The sequence below is a fragment of the Penaeus chinensis genome, chromosome 2 (genome assembly GCF_019202785.1).
Source record: "Penaeus chinensis breed Huanghai No. 1 chromosome 2, ASM1920278v2, whole genome shotgun sequence".
NCBI lineage: Eukaryota > Metazoa > Arthropoda > Malacostraca > Decapoda > Penaeidae > Penaeus > Penaeus chinensis.
The window spans coordinates 32,500,430-32,515,429 of NC_061820.1; the positions used below are offsets into that span (position 1 = coordinate 32,500,430).

The following is a 15,000-nucleotide window of genomic DNA, read 5'->3' on the forward strand; positions in this document are numbered from 1 at the left end:
ATATATATATATATATATATATATATATATATATATGCATATATATATATATATATATGTGTGTGTGTGTGTGTGTATGTTTATGTAAGTTTCTGTGTATGTATGCATATATGTATACACACACGTCAATATATCATTTAATTTACTGTTACTGTTATCACTAAGTTTTGGTGACGCATATATATATATATATACACACATATATATCAAACCTTCCCTGAAGAAAAAAAACGACAGGAACTATGACATGAAACATTTAGTCGATAAACATTTGCAAAATCTTCATTACCAGCATCTCCATTCTTATCTCAAATTAGATCGGCATCTTTACTCTTCATGAATACATCTTGTTTGATGATTCGAAAAAAAAAGAAAAAGAAAAGAGAGAGAGTAAGAGAGAAACAAAAAACGAAGCTGCTTATCAACATCAAAAAAAAAAAAAAAAAAAAAGCAAGGAAAAAAACTGCAGGAAAATTTGATAACAAATATTTACAGTTACTGGAAGCATACCTGCAGCCAAGTATGAGACGATGCAAGAGGGTTGTATAATTACCTCCTTTTATCATCTATGAAATGCCAGGCTTATGCTTGCTTGAGAAGGATTAAGAATACAGTTGTTCAGCATCTGAGACGTGAACCTGTCTGCTTGATTGTACGTGATTACGAGATTACCCTCATATGTCTTCCAGTAATAACAGAACCAGATACACACAAGGACCGTATTCGTGTTGACAAATGTAAAAAAGGTATGGGTGAGAATGACTATCTTCACAATACAAGAGATGTATTTGACCGGTTTCGATTATATCTTTGTCAGAAATACACACATCTATGTATTCAACGGTATATACATGTAAATGTGTATATAGAACTTTCTCTCTCTCGCTCTCTATGTATGCACACACACACACACACACACACACACACACACACACACACACACACACACACACACACACACACACATACACACACATATCATACATATACATATCTTATAAGCAACAAACAAATAAACAGGACACAAGTATGACATTTGGTCAAATTGTACAACATGTAATGTAACGGGAAATTATATGATATCAAAATGCAAAATTTGCTGTGATATACAGATATACCGTGATATAAATTAAAACAAAGACTTTGTGAAACTATTCATGCTCGTTCATTACTCTCGGTGTCTGTGGCAACATGGATTAAATGTATTTACAGCAGCGAGTTTATTCATTATTTATTAATTAATTAATTTGCTTAGCCATTCATTCATTCATTCATTTATCTTTTACATTCCTACTAGTGACAACTAGTCTTTGCCCCCCCCCCTCCCTCCCCCACACACCAACTCTTCAAATCTTCACCCATACGATCAACAATTCCCATTGGAATTAGAAAAAAAAAAAAAAAAAAACTCAAATGGCTTTTTCTTCGAGCAGAGAACCCGGTATAAGCAACACTCATAATTACAGCTCCACGTTGGAATATTTCCAAATAGGATTAGGCCTAGGGATGCTTGCTCCTTAGGCACCTCACCCATCATTCCCTTTATGGAAATTACACCCCTGTTTAAGGACCTCTGCTCAAGGGCTTTAACTAGCAAACGAGGAAGGGGACTCTGGTTTTGCCCTGCGTATATTATAATACATTGAAAACGTGGTTTATTGTGTTATATCTGTTTGTAATGTTGATAATGATAACGATGATGATAACAGTGATGATAATAGTGATAAAAATAATGACAATTTAATAACAAATGTAATAATGACAATAGTTGTGGAAATATTGATAAAAAATAATGATATTGATTATATTACTATTTATACTACTACTAATGGTATTGATGATAACAGTGATAATGATAATGAGAATAGTTTATTAATCATTATTATTATTATTATTATTATTAGTAGTAGTAGTAGTAGTAGTAGTAGTAGTAGTAGTAGCAGTAGTATCATTATCATTATTACCATTATTATCATCATTATCAACATATCTTGACAGCCTAAGCAGAATAGATATTAGTAGATTGATCCACTAATGTTATGGGTTTACTGAATGACTTTGCAGAACGTGAGATTTGAAGACCCGAATTCCAAAATCCTGATAAAAAGATAAAAACCAGGAAAGAAAAGAGTAAAGGAAACATAGAACTGAAAAACAGAAAGAGAGAGAGAGAGAGAAAAAAAAAAAAATAAACCCAGTGACAAACAGAAGGATAGCCTTATTTAATTCACAATGCAAAATTCTGCTTTGAAAGTTTGAAAAGAATTATTTACATGCACAGTGCTCGGGTCACCATCTCTGCAAGACAAACAACCAATTAGTTACTTGTGTTTTCCGAAGAAATGTTCCGCTGAGAGATTGTTCCTCGCTTTCCTTAACGATTGTTGGTAACACGTTAGTTTGAACTTAGAAAACACAAGGTTTGGCATTTCAAGATCGTAAAGAAATATTTTAGAAAGAGGAGGAAGAGGACGCGAAGGCAGAGGTGGTAGAGGAGGAAGAAGAAGAGGAGGGAAGGGAGAAGGGGGAAGAGGAGGAGGAAAAATAATAATGATAAGAAGAAGAAGAAGAAGAAGAGGAGGAGGAGGAGGAGGAGGAGGAGGAGGAGGAGGAGGAGGAGGAGGAGGAGGAGGAGGAAGGGGAGGAGGAGGAGGAGGAGGAGGAGAAGAAGGAGAAGGAGGAGGAGGGGTAGGAGGAGGAGGAAGAGGAGGAAAGAGGAGAAGGAGAAGGAGGAGGAGGAGGAGGAGGAGGAGGAGGAGGAGGAGGAGGAGGAGGAGGAGAGGATAAAGAGGAGGAGGAGGAGATGGAGAAGGAGAAGGAGAAGGAGGAGGAGGAGGAGGAGGAGGAGGAGGAGGTGGAGGAGGAGGAGGAGGAGGAGGAGGAGATGGAATAATAATAACAATGGTGATAGTAATGATAATAACAGGAGGAGAAGTATGGAGAAGAGGAGGAGAAGGAGGAGGAGGAGGAAGAAGAGAAGGAGAATAAGAATAAGAATGAGAATAAGATGGAGGACGAGAAGGAAGAGAAAGAGGAAAAGGAGAAGGGGGAGGTATAGGAAGAAAAACGAAGAGATACGAATAAAAAGTAGAAATAGAGAAAAAGTAATAGTTGTAATAATAAAAGATGAAAAAGAAGGAAAAGATATAAAAAGGGAGGAATAGGAAGAGGGAAAGCAAGAAGAAGTAAATGATACTATTGAAAATAATAGTAAATGCTAATAACAATAATAATAATGACAAATAATGATGGTGATGATAATGATAATGATAATAATAACAATAATGATTATGATAATGATGATAATAATGATAATAATAATGATTATAATAATAGTAATGATAGTGATAATAATTATAATGATAATAATAAAGATGATGCTAATAATAATGATAATGATAGTAATAATAACAATAGTGGTAATGGGAATAAAAACAAAAACAACAATAACATTAACAACAAAAATAATGATAATAATAATGATAATATTAACAATGATAATAGTAATGATGATGATGATGGTAATAATAATAATAATAATAATAACAATAATAATAATAATAATGATAATAATAATGATGATGATATAAAAAAAAAATTGTAGTAGTAATGATAATAGTAATAATGGTAATAATAATGATAATAATAATGAAAATGATAATAACAATGACAGTTATAATTATGATGATCATAATAATCATGATGATACTAATAACAATAATAATGATAAAAACAAAAATTGAATAGAAAAAGAGAGATAGAGAAAAGATAGAAATAAAGACAACAATCATTTCAATTTATTTAATTCCATTGTTGCAAAATCATCGGACTTGAACCTCACCACACGTTTTCAGAAGAGACAGTGACAGGTCGGTCCGTGTCATTTTACTATTTTATCTCGAACATCGTCTGTGTCTCCCTTTGCGTAGGAAAAGAAAAGATTTTTGAAAGCACGGAAAGCTCTCTACAAGGACCTCGTGTCGGGGAAAACTTTTTCTTTGAAGGAAAGCTTTGGAATCCTGTGATGAAATCCATTGGATGTCATTTACGTTTGGCTTTTTTTCTCTTTTTTTGTTTGTTTGTCTCTGTTTTTTTTTTGTTTGTTTGTCCTTTCTCTCTCTGCGTGTCTGTGTCTTTCTCTCTCTGTGTGTTTGTGTCTTTCTCCGTCTGTCTGTCTGTCTGTCTGTCTGTCTGTCTCTCTCTCGCTCTCGCTCTCTCTCTCTCTGTGTGTGTGTGTGTGTGTGTCTTTTTGTTTTCTCTCTCTTTCTCCCTCCCTCCCTCCCTCCCTTCCTATACATACACACAATACTACGTAAACCCACTCTGATATCCCATTCTCTCATCTCGTGTCGGATCTTAAAAATCACACAAAGGCAGACAAACCAGCAGTGAATTTAAGATCCTTTATCCTCGTTTGTGAAGATTATGAGGCAGAACTGACGGCTTTTCCGGGAGAAGTTCGATACGCTAACCCGGTCTTCACGGTGTCGAACCAGAGCTTGTAAATATTTTCTGGCCTGTTTTTTTTTTTTTTTTTTTTTTTTCGTGTTGTTCTGCTGTTATTTTTCACTAATACTCTTCTGGTATTTTGCATTTAGCCATAAAAAGAAATGTATGATATTGCAAGAAAATGAAATGTTTAAAATATATATGTTTTCATTATTAAATTAGTATTTTGTACTCCATTCACTAATTTACAAGAATTGACCGAATACTAAATATACTGAAAACAAAGCTTGACTTGCTGTTTATATTGTCATAACTATCCTTTAGTAGTTATTGACGAGCGATGGAATCTAGTGCAGTGCAACATAATGCAGTATGTTACGTTATGCGTCTGAGAACACTATCATGTGTTGGTATGTTTGTAAGCTAAGGAGAGTCATGCTGTTCTTCGTACTAGGAACTTCATTTTGCCTTCTCTCTATTTTCTCTTTCATTTTAGATTGCGCATTTCTCTTCTCTTAAGGGCATTGGGAAAAACGACGCAGAAGTGTAGGAGTTTCGTGTATTTCGGTAAAAATTGTTATGAGCTCTTACGTAATTTTTATTTCATATATTTCGAATAATTCGAGAACGTTATAAACACACTCTTACGGTTGACGCACACACATTTGGGAATATATGGTATGCCGCCGAATTATGCGATTTGTGTACTGGGCATTCATTTTACACTTGATGTTCATAGAGCTGTAAATCTGTTATATACGTAGCACCAGTTATAACGCGAAGTTGTAACCATATTTTTCATGGAAATTCACACTCTAAATCCTTTCATAGTTTACAGGGTAATAAAAAATTGTGTTATGATGCAGCATCTCATCAAGATGCCATCTTGTTGATCATAAGGGCAGTCATTCTTCACGAGATTGATATGTAGCGCGATGAACATTCATGTCAGGCGAAACCCACACATACAAAATTAAAGAAGTCCGATTTAATTTATGCCTTCTACCCCTAATTCATAACATGTCTATCCAATATATGGTTTGCACATCCAAAATATGGGCGACACATTCAGTTTAAAGGTACAACATCAACTACATAGAAAATACATCCAATATAAGCCACACATCCAGAGTATAGACTTCCAGAATGTGGTCCACATCTAAAATATGGGCCACACACGTAAAGAGTTGATCACACGTTAAAAATACAGACCAAACGTCCAATATATAGACCACCCTCCCTCGAAAGAAAGGCCGCAAATTTGAAAATGTGGTCAATATTCAACGCACCAAAGATACAAACCAAGTTATAGACCATGTATACAAAGCGTAGACCAAATTATAGGCCTATGCTACACATCCGATATATGGACCACAGCCAAAGATTTAGACAATATACGAAATATAATAAACCAGATGTAAACCACGTCCGATATATAGACCAGACACTATAAACCACATTAACAAAACAGATAAACACAAAAATCAACCAACAAACAAACACAAACAAACATACACACAAACAAAAACACAAACGTAAACAAACAAACAATCCCCACTACCCAACGGCTGGACACGGAAGGCCTCAATATGTTAGTAAAAAGGAAACGTGAATCAAACTGACACGAGCTTTCCCGATGCCTCTAATAAATAAAGCTTAAAGCTGGAGAATGTCTAGTTTATACTGTTATCTAACTCGATGTGAAGAGGCATATGGGGGAGCTGAATTCAGAAGGGAAGGATAGTCTATTGTGGTCTCTGTTGTGTTATTGTTGTAGTTGGAGTTGGTTGTAATGAAGTTTCGAGTGATTTGATGAAGTGTATGCTGAGGATTTTTTGTGATGGATGTGTTGAATCGGTCTGTGCATTAAGGTATATGGGTATCGTCTGTCTACCTAGCTGCTGGCGATTTATATGTCTGTTTGTCTGTCTGTCTTTCTATTTAATCTCTCTATGTACCTGTCTGCAAACACAAACACACACGCACGCACACACACGCACGCACGCACGCATGCACGCACGCACACACGCACGCTCGCACGCACGTACACACACACACACACACACACACACACACACGCACACACACACACACACACACACACTCACACACACACACACACACACACACACACACACACACACACACACACACACACACACACACACACACACACACACACACACACAGACACACACACACACACACACACCCATGAGTACATCATAATGTATTTACAAGCGAAGTTATATCGTTATATTGCCATCTAATTGGCATAACGATATATTTTTACGTAACACTTTTATGAAAAGTATTTAAAATTAATCCTTTCAATCACATTTTCTCTATATTTATATTTTTACCTTTATATCTGTCACCTGTATTTCTTATGATTTATCTTCTTTCTTCTTCACCTTTCTATTCCCTTTTCGCTATGTTTACTAAATAGTTTTTCATCCTCTTCATGACTTCATGTCTGTGAGATCTGATGTCATATATTCCAAGAAGAAATATAAACAAATTAAAACCTGCTTGAATATATATCAGATTATCTATCTATCTATCTATTTATCTATTACAAACCTTAATAAGAAAGTTGATTTTTATCGTTAATATCAATCTTTTTGTTGATTGCAATCCTTATGTTGGTTGCAAGGACTGTGGGCGATGAATCATATAACAGATATAATGTTTTCATACTTTGATAAGAAAATTGATCTTCATTCTTTATAACAACTAATGTCTATTTTATAAGTGGCAAAAAGTAATCTTCCTTGATATGAAAGCTGAAACTCTGCTCGTTCACTCTTTGTCGCTATTAAGATATATATTTTTTTCGTATTTTATCGTTCATTTCTATAATAATTATTGCATCGTAAAAAAAAGTCCCGACAACGTAACATATAACATTTTTGGAGAAAATGGCAAAAGTTTTCGAATTCTATAAATCCTTTTATAGAAGCTTCGTCATATTCTCATCATTCTAAAAGTTGCACAGCCTCGGAGGAGAGTTTCAGAAGTTCATAGGAGATGAAGAGGAACAAGAACAAGAACAAGAAACAAAATCGCAGCGGAATTTGCGAAAGGCGAAGTATGAGGAATTGTTTCGAGTGATATTGATGAAGGTATTTTTTTCCCTGTGTCACGGAATTTTCAAAGATGCTAAGGTACTGACAGGACGTTTCAAGTGCAATTTGCCCATGTCCAATTATGTCATATCTGAGGTACTTTGAGGTACTTCCGTAAATGTTTGTATATTATCAAGATTTGTAGTTCCTCGTCTCTTAAATCGATGAAGTAAAGAATTGGTAACTGACATTTGCCTGGTGAACACACACACACACACACACACACACACACACACACACACACACACACACACACACACACACACACACACACACACACACTCACACAAAGCTATGCCACTCCAGAGTTATCAACTTGACCTCACGACCCAATAGTAAGATTGTGCAACTAGTATGCTGCAAGTCCAAATGACATTTCATATCTATTCACACTACTCACATTAGTATGTATACATATATGCATACATATAATGGGCGAAAAATGTGAGGAGCAAAATGTTGCCCATGCAGCATGCTCCCTCTCTCCACGCAGCTAAGACCGATACGGTTTGGTACCAGCGGCGTCGCAGGAGTTGCCAGAACGAGATCACAGGCCTTTAGGATTCCAACTCCGAATTTTCCCTCAGGGTTGCTCCCGAAGCCTTTTTATCTTATACTCTTATACGCCACAAGGCAGCAGTTGTTTTATATAGGGTGAACTCCCATAGCATTTCACTGTACCCGGACTGGACTACAAGGCAGCAGTCAGGCACCACTATCATATCTAGGTAAGACTAGCAGAATTTTAGGAAATCCGTGCAAGTGCTCGTATGCATGATTGCACACACATCACATGCAGGTATTATGTATGTATATAAATGTCCATAAACATATATATACATATATATATAATTACACACATATATATATACACATACACACACACACACACATATGTGTGTGTGTGTGTAATTCTACAACAAGCATTTAAAAAGCGCTGCTCCCTCCCCTGTATAACGTTTACAGCGATAGGTTCATTTAGGCAATCGATGCTATCTCCTCCGGTTGATTTCTCTCTCAGAAAATTAATTAGGAGCAGCAGTCGTCTAGAAGTGAGGAAATTAGCTGATAAGGTCATTGCACTGACACCTCTGGCTTGTAAAACTGCCGCATGTTAAGGTACCAGACTGCGGGTGGAGGGGAGGGGGGAGGAGGGACGGAGGGCAGGAGGGGAAAGGAGAGGGAGGTAGGAGGGAGACAGGAAGAGGCGGATAGGGGAAGAGGGTAGGGGGGGTAGGGGGAAGGGGAGGAGCAGTGGGGATATATGGTAGGAAGGTAAGAGGGAGGAAGGGAGGAAGGGAGCAGGGTAGGAGGAGAGGAGGAGGGAGGAGGGGAGGGAGGGAGGAGGGTAGGAGGGTAGGAGGAAAGGAGGAGGGAAGGAAGGGAGGAGGATAGGAGGGAGGAGGGGAAATAGTATAAGAGAGTAAGAAGGAGGGGGGGGAGGGAGGGAGGATGGTAGGAAGGAGAAGGAGAGGGAGAAAGAAAGAGGATATGGAAGGAAGGGTGTAGGGAAGAGTGCGGTAGGCCTACTTTGGCATAGGCCCAACGAATTATTGTGAAAAAAAATTGTGTCATATCTGAGGTACTTTGAGGTACTTTCATAAATGTTTGTAAATTTTCAAGATTTGTAGTTACTCGTCTCTTAAATCGATGAAGTAAGGAATTGGTAAATAGCATGGGAAACGCAGTAGCACTCTATCTATCTATCTATTAGGTGATATATATTTGAATGAAAGTATATATGTATGCAAATATATATGCATATTGTCGATTTATCTATCTATCTATCTGTCTATTTACCTATCTGATTATCTTTATATAGTTATATTATATATATATATATATATATATATATTTGTATGTATATATATATATATATATATATATATATATGTATACATATATATATATATATATATATATTTGTATATACATATAAATATATATATGTACATATATATACACACACACGCACACCTCTCTCTCTCTCTCTCTCTCTCTCTCTTTACACACACACACACACACACACATGCGAACACGCACACACACACACACACACACAAACGCACACGCACACGCACACGCACACGCACACGCACACGCACACGCACACACACACACACACACACACACACACACACACACACACACACACACACACACACACACACACATTTAGACACAAAAGGAAAATATTCTCCAGACATGAATTATACATGCTTGCATCTCTAATTGAAATCGTAAAATTGGAAACTTAATAACTCACTTTATGCTCTAAGAATAGATAAATAAATAGATAAATACACACACACATATATATGTACATATATGTATATATATACACATATATACATATCTACACATAAGCACATAAACACACACGTACACACAAGTACTATGTATATACATATAAGTAAATAAGTATGTATATACATATAACTAAATAAATATATATATATATATATACATATATATATATATATATATATATATATATATATATAAAAGAAAGACAAAAAAATTAAACACACACTTTCTTTGCTAACACGTTTGGTCGTTTGTGTCAGCTTTTTGTAATTTTTTGTCCGTTGATTACATTTATTATCTATGATGAAATTACCTGGTTTTATACAAAGGCAAGAACATCCAATACCGTGCATTCAAACTAAATATTGTTTTATATTTTATTTTTATGCACATGGGAGAACGGATGTGAAATCTGTCTCTCTTTCAGTCTTTGTCTTTCTTTCTCTGTCTCTACTTCTCTCTTCTTTCATCTTTATGTCTCCCATTCTTTCCTTTTCTCCTAACTGTCTCCCTCAATTCTCTTTCTCTGCCTCTACCTCTCTCCCTCTTTCTCTCTCTCCCCTCTTCCCTCCTATGCAACATTTTCGCAATTTCCACCCCGTCGATTCCCACTTTAGTTTCCCCAACTTCGACCTTCGACTCCCCCCCCCCCCCCTCACCCACTACCCTCTACCCACCTATAACCTTCCTCTTTTGCAAATCAATATATTTCAAGGAAACAAAGGCATTCCCCTGTTTGCATGTCGAGATTTTCATGCCATTTTTCCTTTTTTTACCTTTTTTTTTTTCCAAAGTTTATATTACCTTTCCGAAGAACGTGATCTGAGGACAAGGGAAATGCAAACTTGGCGGAGACAAAGTTGAGCGAATTGCCTCAAGTTTAGCGTCGAAGGAGTGTTATCCTTTCCTCGAGTTATGAGCGAACTGCTATTTCTGATTTTCTTCATCTTCTTCTTCTCTTTCACTTTTTGTTCATCTGTTCTCCTTCTTCGAGTTATGAAGGAACAGGTTTTTTTTTTTTAACATCTCTTTACATCTTCTTATGTGTGTTATTAGCGTAATTATTATTAATGTTGTTATCACCATTATCATCATTAGCCTCTTCTTTCTCCTCTTTCTTATTTTCTTCTTCTCCTCTTCCTTCTCTTCTCTTTCTTATTTTCTTATTCTCCTCTTCCTTCTCTTCTACTCTCTGTTCTCATCATCGTCATCTTGAACAGCAACTGAAGAATTCTTATTATTATTTTATTGATAATATTGATATTTGTCTATCAGTTATCTATATCTTTCCATCCGTCCACCCACCAACAATCCATTTCTCTATGTATTTATCTATCCATATACATATATTTCTATTTACAGAACAGTACAATTCTTTCCTTTCTCTCCTTCTGTCCATATTCTTTTTCTTCTTATCTTCTGTTCCTTTTATCCAATTTGTCCTCTGTACCTTGCGTTTTGGAAGAAGGTAAAGGCTTGTTTTCCTCTTGTCCTCACGTGGCATACGATGGTGTTGTTCCATTTTCCTACATGTAAAAAGTGAGAGGGTAAAGGAAAACAAAGATATTGATATGATTTTCTGGTTCCCTTTCACTTCTCTGTCTCTGTCTCTCTGGCTGTCTCTGTCTCTGTCTCTCTGTCTGCCTCTGTCTCTCTCTCCCTCCCCCCCACCCTCTCTCTCTCTCTCTCTCTCTCTCTCTCTCTCTCTCTTCTTTTATGCGATGTTACTGATTCAGATGATGGTACTCAGAAACCAGGATGTAAATGCATGCACATACATATATATGCATAGATAAATACATACTTACAGACATAAATAGGTACATAGCTAAATATAGACATGCATGCATACATATATACATACATATTCATACGTTATTTATTCGTTCATTAACACACACACACACGCGCACACACACACACACACACACACACACACACACACACACACACACACACACACACACACACACACACACACACACACACACACACACACAGACACACACACACACACACACACACACACACACACACACACACACACACACACACACACACACACAGCTATATACACGCACATATATACATATACACACACACACACACACACATATATATATATATAAATATATATATATATATATATATATACAGAGAGAGAGAGAGATTTATACATATCTACTTGCTGTAACTGCCTAGTGCAAAATAAGGTAATTTATATCATGTAAACAGGTATAAAAATGTAGTTTCATTGTTTCACATCATAAATCTAGCGGGGGTCCCTAATCCTCTTCTGTTTTCATAGTACATAAAAGTCGGTTTAATGGTAGAAAATGAAGCAAACGGGATTAACCCATATATTTACCCATTTCTCTTCCTAGCTCTCTACCTACCTATCTCTCGACCTCACTGCCTACCTATCTATTCTTAATATTTACCTCCTATCCGTTTACTTAACTACCTACTGATCTATCTACCTACCTGCCTAACTAGCTACCGCCTGTTCACCTATTCAGACGACTGCAACGATCAAACAACAAACAACCAAACAGACAGAAAAAATCACGAAACAAATAGAGACGAATGAGGAGGCCATGACGTCACAGACCCCTGGAATCCGTCGGTGATGGGGGGGGGGGGGCTTGTGTAACTACGAAGACAGACAAAACAAACAAAAAAACAAAAAAGTCGTACGAAATCATGGTATAACTTTCATTTCGAATCATGTGGTCTTTTACATGTTTTTGAAGTGTGGGTTTAGATTAATTAGAAAAAAAAAAAAAGAAGAGTAAACCACTTATTTATTAACGATGCGATGCATAAATAACTGGGTGAATGGATAAGATGCAAAATGTAGTGTGAATGTTGTTCAAAATTCATTCGCATGTTTGCCTATCTGTCATCCCATCTCCCTATCTCCCTATGCATCAGCTTACCTCCCTATCGACCTCCTTTTATCTATTTAACATCGATCCACAGTAACTATTCACAACAACTTACCTACATATCTACCACTCTGTCTATCTAACATACTCTCTTAACATACACAACACACAAAAAAAGTTATGAAGGAACTGCTATTTCTCTCAAAATAAAAATAAAAATAAAAATAAAAAGAATACATACAAAACAATAAATAAATACAATAAAAGGAGATTGAAATAACACAGACAAACATTCCACGACACCATACGTGTGTCAAAGCATTCGTCTGTTTTCTAGACTCGATCACACGCCTTCTCTTGTTCGGCTTACAACATATCACCACTTGGAATGCCCTTGCTCTTTCTTCCCCTTTGCAAATTGCAGCAATATCGCCGCGATAAATCTGCAGCAAGATTCACATTTCCCGACCTAAGAAAAGCAACAGACGACAGCTTGCATCTTGCGTCCGGAATTTTGTGTCTTTCTTGCTCTCACTTGGTCCCTTGCCTGTCTTGATCTGGGGTATATATATATATATATATATATATATATATATATATATATATGCAGGTATATATATATATATATATATATATATATATATATGCATATATATACATATACATATATGCATATATATATTTATATATTATATATATTCATATATATGATGTGTATATATATATTCATATACATATACATATACATACATATATATATATATATATATATATATATATATATATATATTCACACACACACACACACACACACACACACACACACACACATATATGTATGTATGTATATGATGGTTTTGTGTGTACATAGCCGCACGTATGCACGTGCGCACGTACGAATGCTAATCAATAGGTCATTAGCAGCCAGACCGAGGGGTGCCCGGGGATAAACATCGGCGGGTGACCTCTGACCGAGACGGAGGGGGTGAGCTGAAGAGGGGGGGAGGGGGTTATACAAGGGTAAATACAAGCCCCCCGCCGAGGTCAGAAAGCTCTAGGAACCCCGGGGTCATTTGCATATTTCTCATTACCTTGACAGAATACTTACACGCGGGGAGAAATTGAATTGTTTCCCCTCGGAGGATCTTTTGTACAGGCGTGTAGGATCTCCCTCCCTCCCTCCCTCCCTGCTAGCCTTCTCCCTCCTCCCCCCTTTACCCTCTCTCCCCTGCCCATTACCCTCTACCCCCTCCTTTACCCTCAGCCTAAGGATTTCTTCCCCTCTTTTCACCCCTCTTTTTATGGCGAGGCGTGTAATGTTTAACCCCGGTCAGAGGGCCCATGTTTGCGTTTCTTTGTTTCCTTGCGTTTTTGTAGTAGGTGGAATAAGATTCTACTTCGTTTGTTTGTGTTTCGTTTTCTTATTATCATCATCTTCGTTATCATTGGCTTCTTCATTATTGTTGTTATCTTTGTCATCATCATTATTATTATCGTTGTTTTTAATCTCTTAATCATACTTAGTATTGCTGTTGTTTTTCTTATCATTATTACTATCATCATCACTGTCCCTTTTATTATTACTATCATTCTTATCTCTCTCATTTATATTAACATCATCAGCCTTCATCATCATCATCATCATTTTAATCAATATTATCGTAATTATTGTCAGGATCAGGATCATCATCACCATCATCCCTGTCTATCATCATCACCATTACCATCATCATCATTATCTTTATTACCATCATTATCGTTATCATCACCACCAACACCATCATCATCATTGTTATCCTCCTCCTCCTCCTCCTCCTCATCATCATCATCATCATTATCATCTTTATCCTCCTCCTTCTCCTTTCCTCCTCTTCCTCCTCCTCCTCATCATCATCATCATCATCATTATCCTCCTCCTCCTCCTCACCCTCATCATCATCATCATTACCCTCCTCCTCCTCCTCCTCCTCCTCCTCCTCCTCCTCTTCATTATCATCATCATCATATGTAAGTCTCCATTTTGATCCCATTTCCGCGCTTGCCTCTTACTTCCAGCGTCCTTGATCCATATTTAAGTTTCCTTTCCCTCAGGACATCCCCAGCATGACGCCTGCTTCTCGCACCTTGCTCCCTGTCACTGTCATTTACTCGCCTGATGTCTGTGTTAACCCTTCCTCCTCCCCCATCCCCCTCCCCCTTCCATCTATAGCCTCTACCACCTCTGATCT

At 36.9% G+C, this 15,000-nt stretch overlaps 1 protein-coding gene across 1 annotated transcript in view; it reads left to right on the forward strand.

Annotated features, from left to right (window-relative positions):
- Positions 1 to 15,000, forward strand: part of LOC125029525 (cyclic nucleotide-gated cation channel alpha-3-like) — a 288,969-nt gene that overhangs the window by 5,008 nt on the left and 268,961 nt on the right. The window lies entirely within an intron of this gene.